Genomic DNA, 16855 nt, shown 5'->3' on the forward strand with positions numbered 1-16855 from the left:
CATTTGCCAGAATTGTTTAGTCTTAAGCAGACTTTTTAGATCAGTTTAATTGCCATATTATGTTTCTCTGTTCTGTGTCATGTGAAATATGAAATTTGGTAGTTTGAACGATTTCATTGATACGAAACCAGTGTTTTGCATAATACATTGCAACAGTATATTTTTTATGAATGTATATTGATTGATATTTTGTGATAGAGAGTAAATGATATTTTAATTTTTATAATGGAATATAATAATGTCTGATTATGATAAGGGCAATTTCAGGGAATAAGAAGAAGTTGAAGGAGGGAAAGTGATGATAAGGATGGTAATATTCATAAGGAGGGGGAAAAGAGAAGATGGAGGAAAAGAAGATGAGTAGATGAAAAGAAAGTTGATTTTTTTAGTAAGGTTATTTGTTAAACAAAAGAGATTATTTATGGAAATAAGAACAGAGATGTGAATAATTGTAATTGTATTTTTTTTTTTGTTAATGGTAAAGATTGATTTTGTTGTGCAATAGTTGATATTTCTAATGTATGTTTGTATATTTGAATGTATTCATGATGATCCTTGTAAAATGTCCGCAATTCAGCCTCCTGGCTGCAAGAGATGTTATTTAATAAATACCTTTCAATCAATTCAATCAGGTATCATCAATGTGGAATACTTGTTATCTTTCCTCACATTGCTCATCGATTTCGGCCCATGTAATTGTTGTTTTTTATTGGTTTTTGGTTTGTTTGTTTTTTGCAACTCGTGGCATTTAAACATCATAATCATGCAGGGTTTATTTTTTTCATGCCTTTACACAATGTGTTTACCCACAGTATTACAAACATGTCGACTCTGTTTTTATAACTTCATGACAATAATAACATCTTTGAAGGAAGTAGTAAATATAATATGATCTTCGTAATCATGATAAAAGAAACAAAGTTTGAATGTTGCAAGCGTTGGAAGTGACAGATGGTCACCTTTCCGGAACGACATTGACATTTGACGCTAAATTGTTACAAATAAATGAATAAATGAATAAATAAATAAATAGATAAATAAACAAATAAAAAATATAAATAATAATAATATTGATAGTAATAATAATAATGATAATAATAATGACAATAATAATAATAACAATTATTATAATAATAATCATCATTATTATTATTATTATTATTATTATTATTATTGTTATTATTATTATCTTCATCATAATTGCATTTATATGGCGCTTCATACTGGTGTTTCTAAGCGCACTGGTGCTATTTATACAAGAAGAGTAGAAAACACAATAGCATTAGGACAATGCAAAACCGAAATAACAGTACCAAAAGAAGAAGAAGAAAAAACAATACATGTGATACAGTGATACAATAATTAATAACTGACTGTGTGCGCCTCCAGGAAAAACAACAACAACTGATTAAACATATGGGTTTTGAGAAGAATTTTAAATGATTAAATAGATGAGGCATTCTGAATATAAAGAGGGAGTTTATTCCAAAAGGTGGGGGCAATGGAAGAGAAGGCTCGGTCACCATAATGGGTTTTGTACGTGGGCCATGAAGTAATTGGAGAGAGGAAGATGAACGGAGGGGTCTGGCAGAAGAGGAGGAGCGAAGAGTAGGTTTTGAAGATACGTGATAGGTGCAAGATTACGTGTGATTTTGTACGTCAGAAGTAGGATCTTGAAAGTAATGCGGGAATGGACCGGTAGCCAAATGGAGTGAGCGGAGAACAGGAGATATATGGTCATGTCTCCAACAATAGTCACCTGACCTTTTAAAGATGGCTTTATTCCAGGTTCCGTGTCTGTTGAACACGCTAATACAGCGTAGTACTAAAATACAGTATAAGGGTGCTGAACTGGCATGTCACGGTCACTTCATTAAGACGGCCAAAGTTTCTTCTCGACGAATATCCTAATTTGCTGCTTCTCAATCTGTCATTATTTTGGCATCATCTGCATGATAACACTCAAATATTCATCGATCAGTCACTTTCATTTGATACATGATTTCATCATTAGATTTTAAGTTCGTATTTTTATCCAAAGACTTTCATCTTTTAATGTCAACACGTCCACAGATATTCGCGAGTGGCCTCTGACCAACAGAGGGCGCCATTAATCTATCAGCAATTACGCTTATAAAGTTATAATCAGTCAGGGGGTCTTTCCTTTATATATTATTTTTGTCGGTTTCAGGGATTATACATGTCATTACTTTTTTTTTCCTCTCTCTTTCTCTTGTTGTATTTGCCTCGTCTAACGAGATCATGAGGTGTCTATCCTTCACACTTCATGTCTTATCTGTTTTCTAGAATCGGATTGGAAACAACAAATTCTACCATAAAGTGCAATCTCACACCATATTCAAGTTCACTTTAACAAATAAAGTAAAATTATTTTCAAAACATATTTATGAAAATTTATGCTTTCTGTTGTTAATATAACTATATTGTTATTTGTTCACTGTAAGTATTTGTACGTGTGTCATTACCTGCCATATGTGTCCAGAATAGGACCATGGACCTGGTATATGTATCAACATGACATATTGTCTTTTGTTTTTACTTATAAATAAATTTTAAGGCATGATTACAACAACATGATTTCATAAAACAGTACATTAGTCGCAATCACATGATAATGTGACCTTTCTGTAAATCGTCATTTGATATAAGTTACTGACACAATCGACTTGAAATATCAATGAGAATAAGCTAGACAGGTCCCCATCAAATCATTATCAACCTGTCAATGAATACACAGTCTTGCTTGACTTGGGGGAGAATGGGTTGTAGCCTCTGCATTATCAATAGAGCATAATAATCAGAATCATATTTTCGTTAAAAAAACAAGTAAATGAGAGCTGCGAGATTATAGCAGTGTTCTGTGTGTGGTACAGACCAAATCAGTGAAAGGTGTAAAACTTTGGAACGTCATATAACTTCTATCATTTCATGGTCGATTGTGATGGAAGCCTTAATTCCATCACCCTATTCGTCTGGTTCCCTCTATAATAAGGATGACACGGAATTGTATACTGTAAAGATTACATTTGGGTTGGGTTGGGTGACAATAGAGCGCTTGCAATACGGGCTGACAATGAATTCCGACGCAATCTGGGACGATTGCTCGAATGCTATCTAGTCTGATAGTCACTTATATTCTTTTCTCTTGTCTCATAAATCTAATTGATTGTGAACAACAGACTGTGCTATGTTGTTGATGTTGTTGTAACCCGGTTCTGATGAAGCTGAGGGCATAATAGATCATACCGAAGCAATGTGGGATGGGCGCTATAGTTATGATCAGACTGATTTTTGCGAATTATTCGGTTTGTAAGTCGTCACTAGAGCGGAAATGTCGCTTTACAATTTCATCCCGATGACTGCTGATGCCACATTCTTCCACTGTTTACATTTTCAGACACCCCTCCCCCCCCCCCCCCACACACACACATACCGTAAACATTATATACTATATGTAGGGACACTAAACAGGCATCAGACAAAAAGAAAAAAATCGTGGAATTTGCTCGATATGGTGACATTAACATATAATTTGATTAAAATTGTGTAGAACAGAACATCGGCTGCATTAAACACTCTTAAACGAAGGTACAGCCAAACTTGTAGAATAACCGTTAATTGTTGGATTATTTCTCTATACTTAAAAACATAACTGTCCAATGACGCAGAAGAGTAGACGTCAGTGTCATTGTCTTCGTGTTTCAGGGGATGTCAAATGCATGATAGATCAATTAACATTTTTTTTTTTCATGTCTTCTAGCATTTGTGCTGGATTGTCGGCTGCTTGGTTAGATTACCATGACCTATTCTATCGGGCGTTCAGTCCAGATGCGTTTGTTGCTTGAGGAGAAACGCATATTTGCGCTTTTCATGGTACATCAATAGTACAGGCTTTATTGACATGTGACACAAAGGAAAGATATTTGATTGTGGTGTAGCTGTGTTCCGGAAAAAAAAAATCCTCGAGGACGAAAATTCCCTCAGTTTGACTGCACTGTGAGCTTATATAGGCGCAGTTCGTTCGTTGATGGTATTAGGGTGTTGGCTATGGGGTCTGCACAGGCACCTTCTATTAAGCCATGGTGTCAAAATGAATGAACTTTTATCGTCTTATTCCGTATATCCAGTTGTGATACATAAGTGGTACATGCACGCGACGTGGTGTAACTGGACTTCTTTTGCTGTTTGTAGTGAAGACAATGGATAAGTAAGCACTTAGTGTTCTACCAGTATCAAGAAAATTTGATTAAAATGAAGAACCGGACGATGATGGGATTTTGGGCGGCTGTTCTCCTACTCATGGGATGGAATGTATCGCAAGGTAAGACACCAACGATAACCATTTCTTCTTCCTCCTCTTCCTCCTCCTCCTCCTCCTCATCCTCCTCTCCTTCTCCCCTTCTTCCTCTTTTTCTATTGCTTCTTCTTCTCCTCCTCCTCATCCTTCTTTTTCTTTTTCTTTTTTACTTTTGACGTGTTGGAATCGTCACAAGGTGGAGGAAAAACAGTTGAAAATCGCTCTCTTATTTATTCAATGTGGAAGATAATGTATATTTAGGAAAAGAGAGTATTAGTAGTTCGAGACTACAATCATCCTCATAACAGCAGAATCAGATGCGACATTACCTTCTGTAGTGATGTGATCACTAGGCGATGCAGGAGGAGACTGGAACGAGACTACATCTGCTACTTCTACTATACTACTATCCATGACTGCTACTATTCTATTACTACTGCTGCTACTACTACAATTACCACTACCACTACTACTACTACTACTACTACTACTACTACTACTACTACTACTACTACTACTACTACTACTACCAACACTACTACTACTGCTGCTGCTGCTACTACTACCATATACAACTCATAGCTACTACTACTACTACTACTACCACTAGTATACTACTACTACTACTACCACTACTTCTTCTTCTTCTACTACTACTACTACTACTACTACTACTACTACTACTACTACCAACACTACTACTACTGCTGCTGCTGCTACTACTACCATATACAACTCATAGCTACTACTACTACTACTACTACCACTAGTATACTACTACTACTACTACTACTACTACTACTACTATTACTACTACTATTACTCATGATGGTAATAATTATATTATTATCAGTATCATCAGCAGCAACAGCATTCTTTCATTATGACCATAATGCTATAAATGTTGTCGTCGTGATTTTTTTTTTTACTAACAAAAGTAATAATATGCATGCCTATTTGTTTCATCGTCGTTTTCTACCTTGCTATTATAAGACCAGAGAGGGGTGACGCCTCTGAGTGCTACGGTATCGCCTGCAGATGACTAGCCATGATGGTTTATGTCTCACTTATATATTATGCCCTCCTCTAACAGACATACAAGCGTATTATCATTTTTGGGGAAAAATGTCTGGATTGATCCCGCAAGATGTGGACTATGTAATGTGAACATCGTCATTCTTGTTACAGTTAGACATGATAATTCACACTGATAGTTGTTTAAAGACAGTGGATATCTATTATCATTTTTAATCATCGACACCATGCACCATCAATGTGCGTGTGTGGGTGTGTGTGGGTGCGTGTGTGTATGTGTTTGTGTTATGTTTTGATTAGTTTATGTGTTTTTGTCTATATGTGAATATATGATTTGTATGACGTTTTTGCTTAGGAAGCAGTGGGTGCTTGCGAGCGAGTAACCACTGGGGCTTGTTTCACACAAATGCCAACTGAGTCGATCTTGACATTTAAGATTGACTAAAAATTATGGTATGCTGTGTGTGTCTTCAACGATGCTCAACTTTCTGATGAAAATGAAGATTTTGGAGACATTTTCATGTAGCCATTGATAATACAAGATAAAATAGGTAACAAAGGAATTATTTTGTATAAACATTATAATGATAATTTGAAGTGAGTGGTGATTAAGCTGAAAGAATTGAATAGGGAAAGTAGTGGCGTACCATAATTTTATGTGAATCCTAAATTTCAAGTATGACTTAAATTCTTTGGGAAACACCCCCTGAACCTTCATCTTTTAGTCCCCTCGTGCAGAAGACTATATAATGTACTGGGGATAGGATGGAGTGCATTGCTTGAAGGGCACAACCGTACTGTCGGGGAACTCGATCCGGAGACCTTTATGTTTTGGTATAGTCATGGTCTTATGGGGTACACGTCAGGAGTTTGACACCCACGAATCATGCAGCCCACGAGTCATGTACATCCCATGAGTTCGACACCCACGAATCATGCAGCCCACGAGTCATGTACATCCCATGAGTTCGACACCCACGAATCATGCAGCCCACGAGTCATGTACATCCCATGAGTTCGACATGTGTGTGTGTGTGTGTGTGTGTGTGTGTGTGTGTGTGTGTGTGTGTGTGTGTATCTCACATTGCATGTATTATCTTGTATCTTCTTTTTTTTCATTCTGTTATTTTTCCCCACTTGGGATATTTATCATTCTACATCAAACATCTATTCTTTGTTTTGTACAACGAGGTGACACCCAGTTCTGTGAGGCCACTGCTCCGGCCGCCAGAACCCGATTTAATGGGACAATCGGTAGCTTCTATCTGCCCGGCGATGTACTGACCTACAGCTGTGACGTCGGCTATCGGCTGAACTACGCGAATCCAATCAGTTCATGTATCCAGACTCCGTCTGATCCTAACACGGCCTCATGGGAGCCCAGTGACATCAGATGCGACATAGGTATGTACAGAAACTCATACGATCTGTTTGTCACAGTCGGGTTTAGTTCGTTATTCCGAAACACACAAATTCCCTATAGGTACCCTACCTAGAGGTTTGGTAATCCGAAAATGAAAAAGGGTTCAAACATTTGTGGCGTTATTCCGATGGTTCGTTATTCCGAAGGTTCGTTGATCCGACAATGAAATAGGGTCCGTAAAGAACCTTCGGAATAACGAGCTTTGTTGTATTTTCGGATTTACAAGCCTTATTTCATTTTTTTTTTTTGGATTAACCAGGGGCGGATCCAGGAATTCTGTAAGGGGGGGGGGGGGGGGCGTGACTAATATTTCTGGTGGCACTTCCGGGTTTCATATCATCGTTTTCTTTTTATTTCTTTTGCTTTTCATGAAAAATAAAGGGGGGGCGTGCACCGTTTGCGCCCCCCTCTGGATCCGCCACTGTTAACGAACCTTCGGAATAACAAACCATAACACATTTTCGGATAAACGAACCTTCGGAATAACGAATCTTCGGAATAACGAACCTTCGGAATAAGGAACCTTCGGATTAAAGAACCTTCGGAATAACGAACTGTAACCGTCACCGTCATGGTCTGCAGAGGATGGTGTTTTGCGCAAGTTCCCCCCCCCCCCCCCCAACTGCATCACTTGCACGATAATCCAAAAAGTAAACACTTACACCAACACTATCTACATTTTCAAATTCTCACATCTTGAATTACCTCAATCACAAATATTTCCAGCTTGAATCTTTTAACTCCCCTAGAACGACTATTCAAAAATGACAAAAGAGTGTGTATAAACAAATTGTCAAAACTTGGCGGAATAATCTCTTCATGTATTCTCTTTTGTGCGTGTTAACCAGAGTTTGCTAGCTTTGTCATTGCGTTTCGCTCTGAACTCAATAGAAATACAATGATCATTATTTTCGCTTATCTGAAAGCTTAACCTATTATAATTGTTGTTGTGAATGCTCTGTGTTTAATGGTTTTTTTTTGCCTGTTCCCCTCTGTTTGACTTCATAGAAGGATTGATTTTGATGCATAGATACCAAGCTTTGTGCAGAAATGCAGTGCTGGATATCATAGTAAACCAGTTTCGGAGGGAAAATCGTACCTTTCTAAACAGAACTTTCACGAGTTCGACACCCACGAATCATACAGCCCATTAGTCAAACATCCAACAAGACATACAGCCCATGAGTTCGACACTAAGCAAATAAGGCCTAAGAGTGCGACACTAGGCAAACAAAACCCATGCGTTCGACACTAGGCAAACAAGGCCCACAAGTTTGACTCTAATCAAACAAGGCTCGCGAGACCGACGCATTAAACTCCGTGGTAGGCCTGTAATGTCGAACTCGTGGGTCATTTTACCCAGTGTCGAATTAGTGGGTCTTTTTTACCTATAATGTCGAACTCGTGGACCTTGTTTGCTTACAGTAATTTGAACTCGTGAGCCTTGTTTCCCTGGTGTCGGACTCATGGGCCTTATTTGCCTATTGTCGAACTCGTGAGCTGTATGATTCGTGGTGGTCGGTCTCGTGGATGCTAGGACCCCATACAGCCGTAATGGATTGACTAGGCTGGAACGTTTCACGATTTTAATATGTACATTTTCTCCAACAGACGTTGTCTCTCTTGCCGTCGCGTGCGTTGTCGGTGTTGTCGCCGTGGTGTTGATGGTCATTGCTGTAGTGTGTCTCGCACAAAAAAGGTATAGGGTCCTACTAGAGTGAAAATCGGCTGCATGTTTAATTTATCTTAACCCTTTATTTGGGTCCCAGAAACTAAACTAATAGTTTGGTTCCCCAGTGTTTGGTAGAGTGTATTTCTAGTGTGATTTATGTTATTCTTTGTTAAGGTTTCGTAAGGTACACGTGTATTAGTAAATATATGTGTATACAGGTAAATGTACCATCAAATGTATTGTTTCTTCGGTAGAAATTTGAGAAACCTCTTTAATAATAATTTCTTTCCTGATACTTAATTTGGAAAAAGATTTCAAATTTATGATCATTTTTCTTTTGTAAATTTTTGTGAAATTCCGAAGCTTTGGGATTTTTGTTTACTGAAATAGTTGCTGTTTAGTAATATTTTATCTTCCGTTTTATCTATATAAACGTCAATTTGAACAAGGGGCGAAAATTATTTTGGTAACAATGTTGTACTGTATTTTTTGTATGCCTATTAAAGCAAATTTATGTGGCCAACACTGATTCTAAAAGGACCGCAAGTTAGCATAGAGGCATTTGCTTGTTTCATTATGTTGGTTACCCGGTAATTCTGACAAAGTGTGAATCAAAAATTGAATGAGGACACTAATAGACATTGGATATTCATTTCTTATTCTCATATTAGTTGCTGTTGTTATTCGCTTTATTTGCTTCCCTCTTTTTAGTTGTTTGTGTGTGTGTGTGTGTGTGTGTGTGTGTGTGTGTGTGTGTGTGTGTGTGTGTGGTTTTGTTGATAATGTTGTTACTTAATTCCCCTCTTTTGATCCTCAAGTTCTGATTTCGGTTGTTGTTGTTGTTTTTTTTTTCAGCGGCAGAGCTTCGTCGGCACCAAAGGAGCCAAAGGTGAAAAGGCGACGACATGATCCCGCGTTTCTTGAGGGGCGGACTACAACGTCCATGTACGACTCCATCGTGATCGACGATAACCAAACGATTGTGATGGATGACAGTACGGGTCAGGCATCGTTCGTCAATCGCGCCGCCGTGTACGAATCCACGATGGTGACTGACGGCGAAGCTGTAGACGGCCGCGGTGACGAAACGGGCGAGACAGGTGATCAGCGCCCCCAACGACCACTTTCGACAGTGGCACCGGTTAAATCTCACCACATCGACGAGAAAACTGGGCATCGATACGAGAATACGATTATCAAGCCTTCTGGTAAAAAGACTAGCAAACCGAGGTCAGATGTCAATGAGAACGTAGACGCAGTCGATGGCGATACCGGCTATGATCAACTAAGCCCAACATCAGCCGCGCCTTACTCTGCACCTGAAGGGACAACGACTGGGAACCCAGCGGCGCAGTACGATCAACTACCACCCAGAAATAGTGGGCATGTTGACACCCATGCAATTGAGACTTCGTTCCCGGGTGGAGGGAAAATCGAATTGAGACGCCCACAAGAAATGCACGAGAAAAGCCTCAAGGAAGGAGCAAAGCCGAAACACGACTACGATTCTAGAATACACCGTACGCCGAATACCTTGAAAGAGGAAACGAAGTCGACGCGCCCGAAGCAGGACTACGTGAATACCCCCAAGAAAGAGAAGACGGGACGTTGATTATGATCGACTAGAATCACTCTTAGTGATATTTTCGTTGTGCCATCTGACTCTATAGGTACAAAGTTTAATCATAGTGACATGAAACAGTATCGTATTACATTGATACTTCTTACATGATTATCATTTGCGAGCTCTTATCGTGAGCATTTTATGTGGGCTCCCAAACATACTAACGTTGAAGGAATAGATGAAGAAAATATAGGTGCCTGCTGCTCAGCTGACCAATTAAACGGCCACCTGTCTCAAGGCTGGTACCAGCTAGTGGCCGCTTAATAGCTCACTGTCTTGTATAGTGGCATATAGACTCCGGGTTGTGTTATGTCTGTCAAAGTACAAATTATTGTTTATTATATACCTCATATATAGATTCCTCTCCTCTGATTGCTTAAAAGTGGAGTCATGAAAATAGCTGTGCCCCATTTTTGATCAAAATGACGTCATGATTTACTGTGCCCGGGGCATAGAATCAACTGTGCCCTGTAAATAGGTTTGGAGAGAGTCGCAACCCCGTACACATAGATCGCTCATAATTATGTACGATATGTACGCACCAATGATACGACCGCCGCGCTGTCGATCAGCGTTGATTACGAGTCCTTGTTTAATTCACTAACCTTTTAACCAATCAGATAAGAAGAATATGTATTTTCGGTATATAAAACAAATAATGACAGCTTGATATTCGGGGCACAGTTAAAATTACGAAGGCCCTCGGTGATGTGAAAACCATAACTATGCCCTCAGCTTCGCTTCGGGATTAGTTATGATTTTGACATCACATTGGGCCCATAATTTTAACTGTGCCCCTACTAGCAGTCATTATTTTGTATACTATATCAGTCTTGATCTCTAAGTGAATGCTATACTGTTTAATCATTATTCTTTATGCAGGGACCAGCCAAATTGTTAACCGAGAGTGGAAAGGCAGGGGCGGATCCAGGAATTCTGTAAAGGGGGGGGGGGGGGGGGGGGCGTGACTAATATTTCTGGTGCCACTTCCGGGTTTCATTTCATTGTTTTTCTCTTTATTTCTTTTGTTTTTTATGAAAAATAAAGGGGGGCGCGCGCCGGTTGCGCCCCCCTCTGGATCCGCCACTGAAAGGGACACTATGATATTATTGTTTTCTACTCATATTTAGTCAGTCTAAATGAATAGTCCAAATTATTATGGCACTTAGCAGCCGTAATGTGTATATGGGAGACATACACCCATGCGCGTAACGTGACTTGCAGAATAAGATGATAAAAATAATAATGATGGAATTAATATGTAAAAAGTGTCCACCTCTCTGTAAAGGCCAACGTTTTGTGTTTCCATCAAAATGGCCGCTATATACACAGATTTGACTATAATAATTATATCATCAAGAGATAAAATGCATTCCTATCATATCGCACGTATTGACTGCGCAGTATCATAATATGCAAGCATAATATATGAAAATAAAAGGAAAAAAAAGAGCATTTCAAGTGGCCATGCGCAATTACAGAGCGCCGCGTTTAATCGTATTGACAAAATAAGCCACACGCCTAAAGTGAAATTCATGTTGTGTATAATACACGGCTTCCGTCACAATATACTCTGGGATGTTTTCATGATTGGTATATCTCTCACGTATACGTGTACAACCAGAATGATTTAATATACATATATCATCTTTATTTTTTATGCATTATACTGTACCATTGTATTATTTGGATTTGCAGTCTTGAACAACTCAATGATCAATCAGCGGTATCCGGACGAAAATAGATGACCTGAGCTTGGAGTTGTGTATAGTTTCTATCGCATCGTACGAGAAAAGATAAAGATATGTATAGGCCCTATTTTGCGATTCAATTATTTAATCCAATTTCCTCACTGTTATCCCTTTTTCTACTAAATGGACATTTATTATAGATCCAAATGCGATAACAAAAGACGATACTTCTTAAAAACGAAACTTGGACCTATAGCAGGCAATACAATGATGTGAAATGAGCGTTTGGAAGTGCATAACACATGTACATGTATTATTCGTATGAAAGTAAGTGTATACTTAACCCCTACCCCCCCCCCCCCCCCACACACACAGACACACATCGGAGTTTAACTCACATGATTTCATCGAAAGTTTTATAGTCAATTGAAAGTAAAGTATCGAGTGTCATAAAATAACGACTATGAGGGGGAGGGTCGTAAAATACACTGGCAGTAGTGAACAATATTATGTGGCAAACTGGCGAAGTAGAATAATAAATTCAATATGTCATCATGCATTCTCATCCGATAATTATCATTCTTTCATTAACTCAGTCATGCGCTGACTAGTTCAGGGCGGGCGATACGTTTTTAAAGAGTGAAGGGCCCAGTTTAGATTTCTGGTGCCACTTCCGGGTTTAATCAGCTGACAAGAAAAAAAAAAAGGCTTAACCGCATTTTTCTGGTGCCACTGAAAAAAAAAATGGGGGCCCAAGATGTAAGACCCTATATTCCTATTATGCAATTATGTATCATGCAAGAACAAAACAAAACAAAAAAGCAGGGCCTGTAGTAACTACACACGCACATCCTAATCCGTTCTTTTATGCGCTAGCTCTTCTAGTACTTTGTTAGTCATGATAGTAGATTCTTTTAAGTTGTTTTCTGCACGTCCGGAAAATAGGGAGAATTATGCTGGTCTTTCATCATTTATCATGTAAATTTGTCAAGACTGAAAACTGGTGATCCGTTCAAATCGTGATCGGGGCAATTAGCCATGCAGTATCTGAGATGTTCACCAGAGAACAGATACATGTATTCGCACCTGGCATCTTGCGAACAATAAGCTAATACGTGTTCAGCTCATACACGATGAGTATTATGCACAAAATCTCACTAATTCTAGGCCTAAGCTTTGATTTCAGTCTAAATTCTATACTTAGTCATAATATCCTTAATCATGATATACTTAATCATGACATGTCGTTATAATAAACAAAGGACACAACTGAAGGGCGTGTTACAAAAGCTATAAGTATGAGCCTACAACTTATCGAAATCTGATGGGAGAAGTATAGATGTCTAAGGATAAGTGAGCTACTGCTCAATGAATACAGTCATGTGCATTGGCATTTAAAACAAAGACGAGGAAATTTAGAAGTTACGCGGTGCGTAAAATATGTCCCCGCCGGAAGTAGCATTTTGTAGCAAAATGTACAATACTGCTCAAAAATCAAGGTCAAAGGTCAAAGAAGTCAAAGGTCAAAATTCTGCGTAGAAGTTTTGAAGCCCTCACCTAGTGCCATCACTTAAAGCAAACGGAATCGAAATCGGGTTAGAAATGGCAAAGGAGTAGCATTTTGTAGCAAAATGTACAATATAGGTCAAAGGTAAGGTCAAAGTTCAAAACTGAAATTCTGTGTAGAAGTTTCAAAGCTCCCATATAGTGCTATCATATAAAGCAAACAGAATCAAAATTGGCTCGTAAATGACAGAGAAGTAGCAAATTGAACATTTTGATCACATACGGACGCACACACATACACACACACATAAACACGGACGCACACACACACACACACACACACGGACACACACACGTACGGAGCCCGTTTCATAGTCCCCTGCTCGAACTCGTTCGGCGGGGACAAAAAAAAAAGACTACCATGGAGACAGCACGTATATGGTCAAATTTTACATGGTGAACTTTAAAGGGGATGGCTAGTAACCGATCAGTGGGAATCAGTGGGAATGCTGAGGGATGATTGTTCCAATCTTTCATGGGATTCATTTAAGAGTACATTATGTATCTACTGTTGTGTGAAAATTATTTGCATCAGAGCGGTCTGATATTCAAGTAATGAGCAGATTAATGTTCCGTCACTGACCAGGCATGCTAACCTGGAAACATTAAACTGCACATTACTTGAATATGAGACCATTCTGAAGCAAATAATTTTCACACATCAATAGATATATAATGTACTCTTAAATGAATCCCACAAGGATTGGAACCATCAACCTCCAGCATTCCCACTGATTCTCACTGATCAGTTACTAGCCATCCCCTTTAATCGATTTTTTTTTTTTTTTTTTTTACAATGATGACGCCATTTTGTTGAAAAACTGTCAGAGTGACTTCGATGGGGGATGGATTCAGCTACAACATACTGAAAGTTAGTCGAAAATCAGTCAAGAATGTGAGATATGCTTTAAAAGATTGACATTTGATGACGCCATTCCGTAAGATTGTCAAATTTTAGGTTAACTTCAATTAATGATTTCATTGATGACGCCATCATATAAAAAAAGCCCATAATAAATAACTTCGACAGAATGATAATCAATCAAATCTAAACATACTGAAGTCTGGTTGAAAATAAGTCAAGAATGAGTGGAATAAACACAGATAAGTTTGACATTAAAGGACAAGTTCACCTTCATAAACATAAGGATTGAGAGAATGTAGCAATATTAGTAGAACACATCATTGGAAGTTTGAGGAAAATCAGACAATCCGTTCAAAAGTTATGAATTTTTGAAGTTTTTGTGCAGTAACCGCTGGATGAGAAGACTACTCCAGTGTATGAATACCTTAGATGTCACATGCGTACAGCAATATAAGGAAAATATAAAGAGAATTTCACAAAATGCCATCTTTTGAAAAAAAGTACACATTCCCCTGACTCGTTACCGACGAATGTTATGGGTAATGTAATTCCCCCTGCCTTTAGAAAGAGGCAAGTCAAGAGCTCTTTTATTATGCGAAAAAAGCGAAAATATGTTGAATTTTCTTTTATATTTTCTTTATACTGTTGTACGCATATGACTCACAAGCTGTAGTAGTCTCCTCATCCAGCGGTTCCAACACAAAAATTTTAAAAGTTCATAACTTTTGCATCGATTGTCCAATTTTCCTCAAACTTTCACTGATGTGTTCTACTAATATTGTTGCATTCTCTCAATTCTTATGTTTATGAAGGTGAACTTGTCCTTTAAAGACATCAACATGTAAAACGGTCATAATTTACAGGGTTAACGTTAAAAGGATGGTACAGTTTTGGTTTAGATGGGGCTTCAAGTTTCCAACTTTTTTATGGTGATTTTTAGAGATAATGAGAAACATCATATGAAAATGAAAGAGCATCTAATTCTAGAATAAGAGGAATTCAAAGTTTATTTGATGAAAATTAGTTTTCAAATGGCCGAGATATCCAAAACAGAGCAATCCTAATAAAAGGTGTTACCCACCTTTTATTGGAATCGCTTTGTTTTACTTTGTTTTTGGATAGCTCAACCATTTCAAAACTGATTTTCATCAAATAAACTTTGAATTCTTTGAATTATCAAAGCTATCCATAACTACGCCCCTTCATACCTACAGAACCTAATCTCCCTCCGATCCTCATCAACTTCTCCTGCATCTCAACGACTGCGCGCCAATGCTAATATACTGCCCATCTTCGTTACCCGGACCTCGCACCAAGACACGCTACGGAGATCGCTCATTCCCATATTGATTATTTCCCTAAGTTAATGTGCTGAGCGTAACCCAATTATTGTACATGTGTATGTGTTTTTTCACGGGTACACACTGATGTATGTCATATCATTCTTACTTGTACAAGTGTATTTTGACTTGTCACCTCTCGTTTTTCTTTTTTCCTTTCGTCTTTTCCCTCTGCGCTTCGAAACATTGTATGTACACGTATCAAGTGTACTACAAATGCAATGTATTATCATTATTATGAATTTCAAATTAAATCAAAGAAACGGGACATGATCCCTTAACCCAGAGTATCAGCTACAACATAATGAAATCTGGAAGAAATTCGTCCACGGAAAAGCGAACTTTTGCTCAATGAAGTCATTGTCAATTGGCATTTCGCAAAAAAAAAAAAAAAAAAAAAAATGTACAGTGTACTGTCATACCAATAACATGTAAAATGGTCAAATTTTGCAAGGTTAATTTCAATCAATATTTTCACAATGACCTTAAATATATATATGTATATATATACATATAATATACATACATACATATATGTATAATCATATATTGAGAAAAAACACACAGGCGAGTTAAAAACAACATTTGACAATGATAACTTTCTAAGCAGACAAATTACTTTTATTTCATGATCAGTTCAGCTCATCAATAATATAAGACATAAACACACAAAATCTGCTATACTTTATTTTCAATCAGATCATTTCATATGAACTGGTGCAAGATATTTACCTTCTCAACTAGTGAACATGACAGTCCACTCCCCCCCCCCCCCCCCTTTCCCATCCAAAGATAATGGCCAATTCTTGAGCTCAGATGAATACATGTACTTCTTTCAAACTCATAGAGTTCTCATTATTAAGGCACAAGTTTTCATTCTTCATTTTGGTTGTTGTAGTTCCCTTCCCCCTCCGCCCCCACCGGCATCCCACCATTTAAAGGTGCCTGCTACACTGACCAAGGACTGGCAGATCAGCCCTCAAACCACTTCCAATGCTTGCCGACAGTACTAACCCAAAGTCAACTGACCCAGGTCAAGGTCAAGTGACCCAGGTCAACTAACCCAGGATAGCATTAATGCACGTCATGTATTGGAAGTGGGATGGGGGCTTAAACATAAATGTACATTACAACATTAGTTACAGTCAGATGGTGATCCTTAACTTCAGGGATAAACTTGCAGGCAAGTATGGAGCGCCAAGTGTCGCCTGGTCTCTTTCATCACAAAATTGGTCATTTCCTCACAAAATGACAATTCTGTCAACAAAATGACAATCTCGTTGACAAAATTGTCATTTCGTGACAAAAGAGATCATGCAAC

The sequence above is a fragment of the Diadema antillarum genome, unplaced genomic scaffold (assembly GCF_040938485.1).
Source record: "Diadema antillarum isolate AM-2024a unplaced genomic scaffold, OU_Dant_1.0 seq00001232_RagTag, whole genome shotgun sequence".
Classification (NCBI taxonomy): domain Eukaryota; kingdom Metazoa; phylum Echinodermata; class Echinoidea; order Diadematoida; family Diadematidae; genus Diadema; species Diadema antillarum.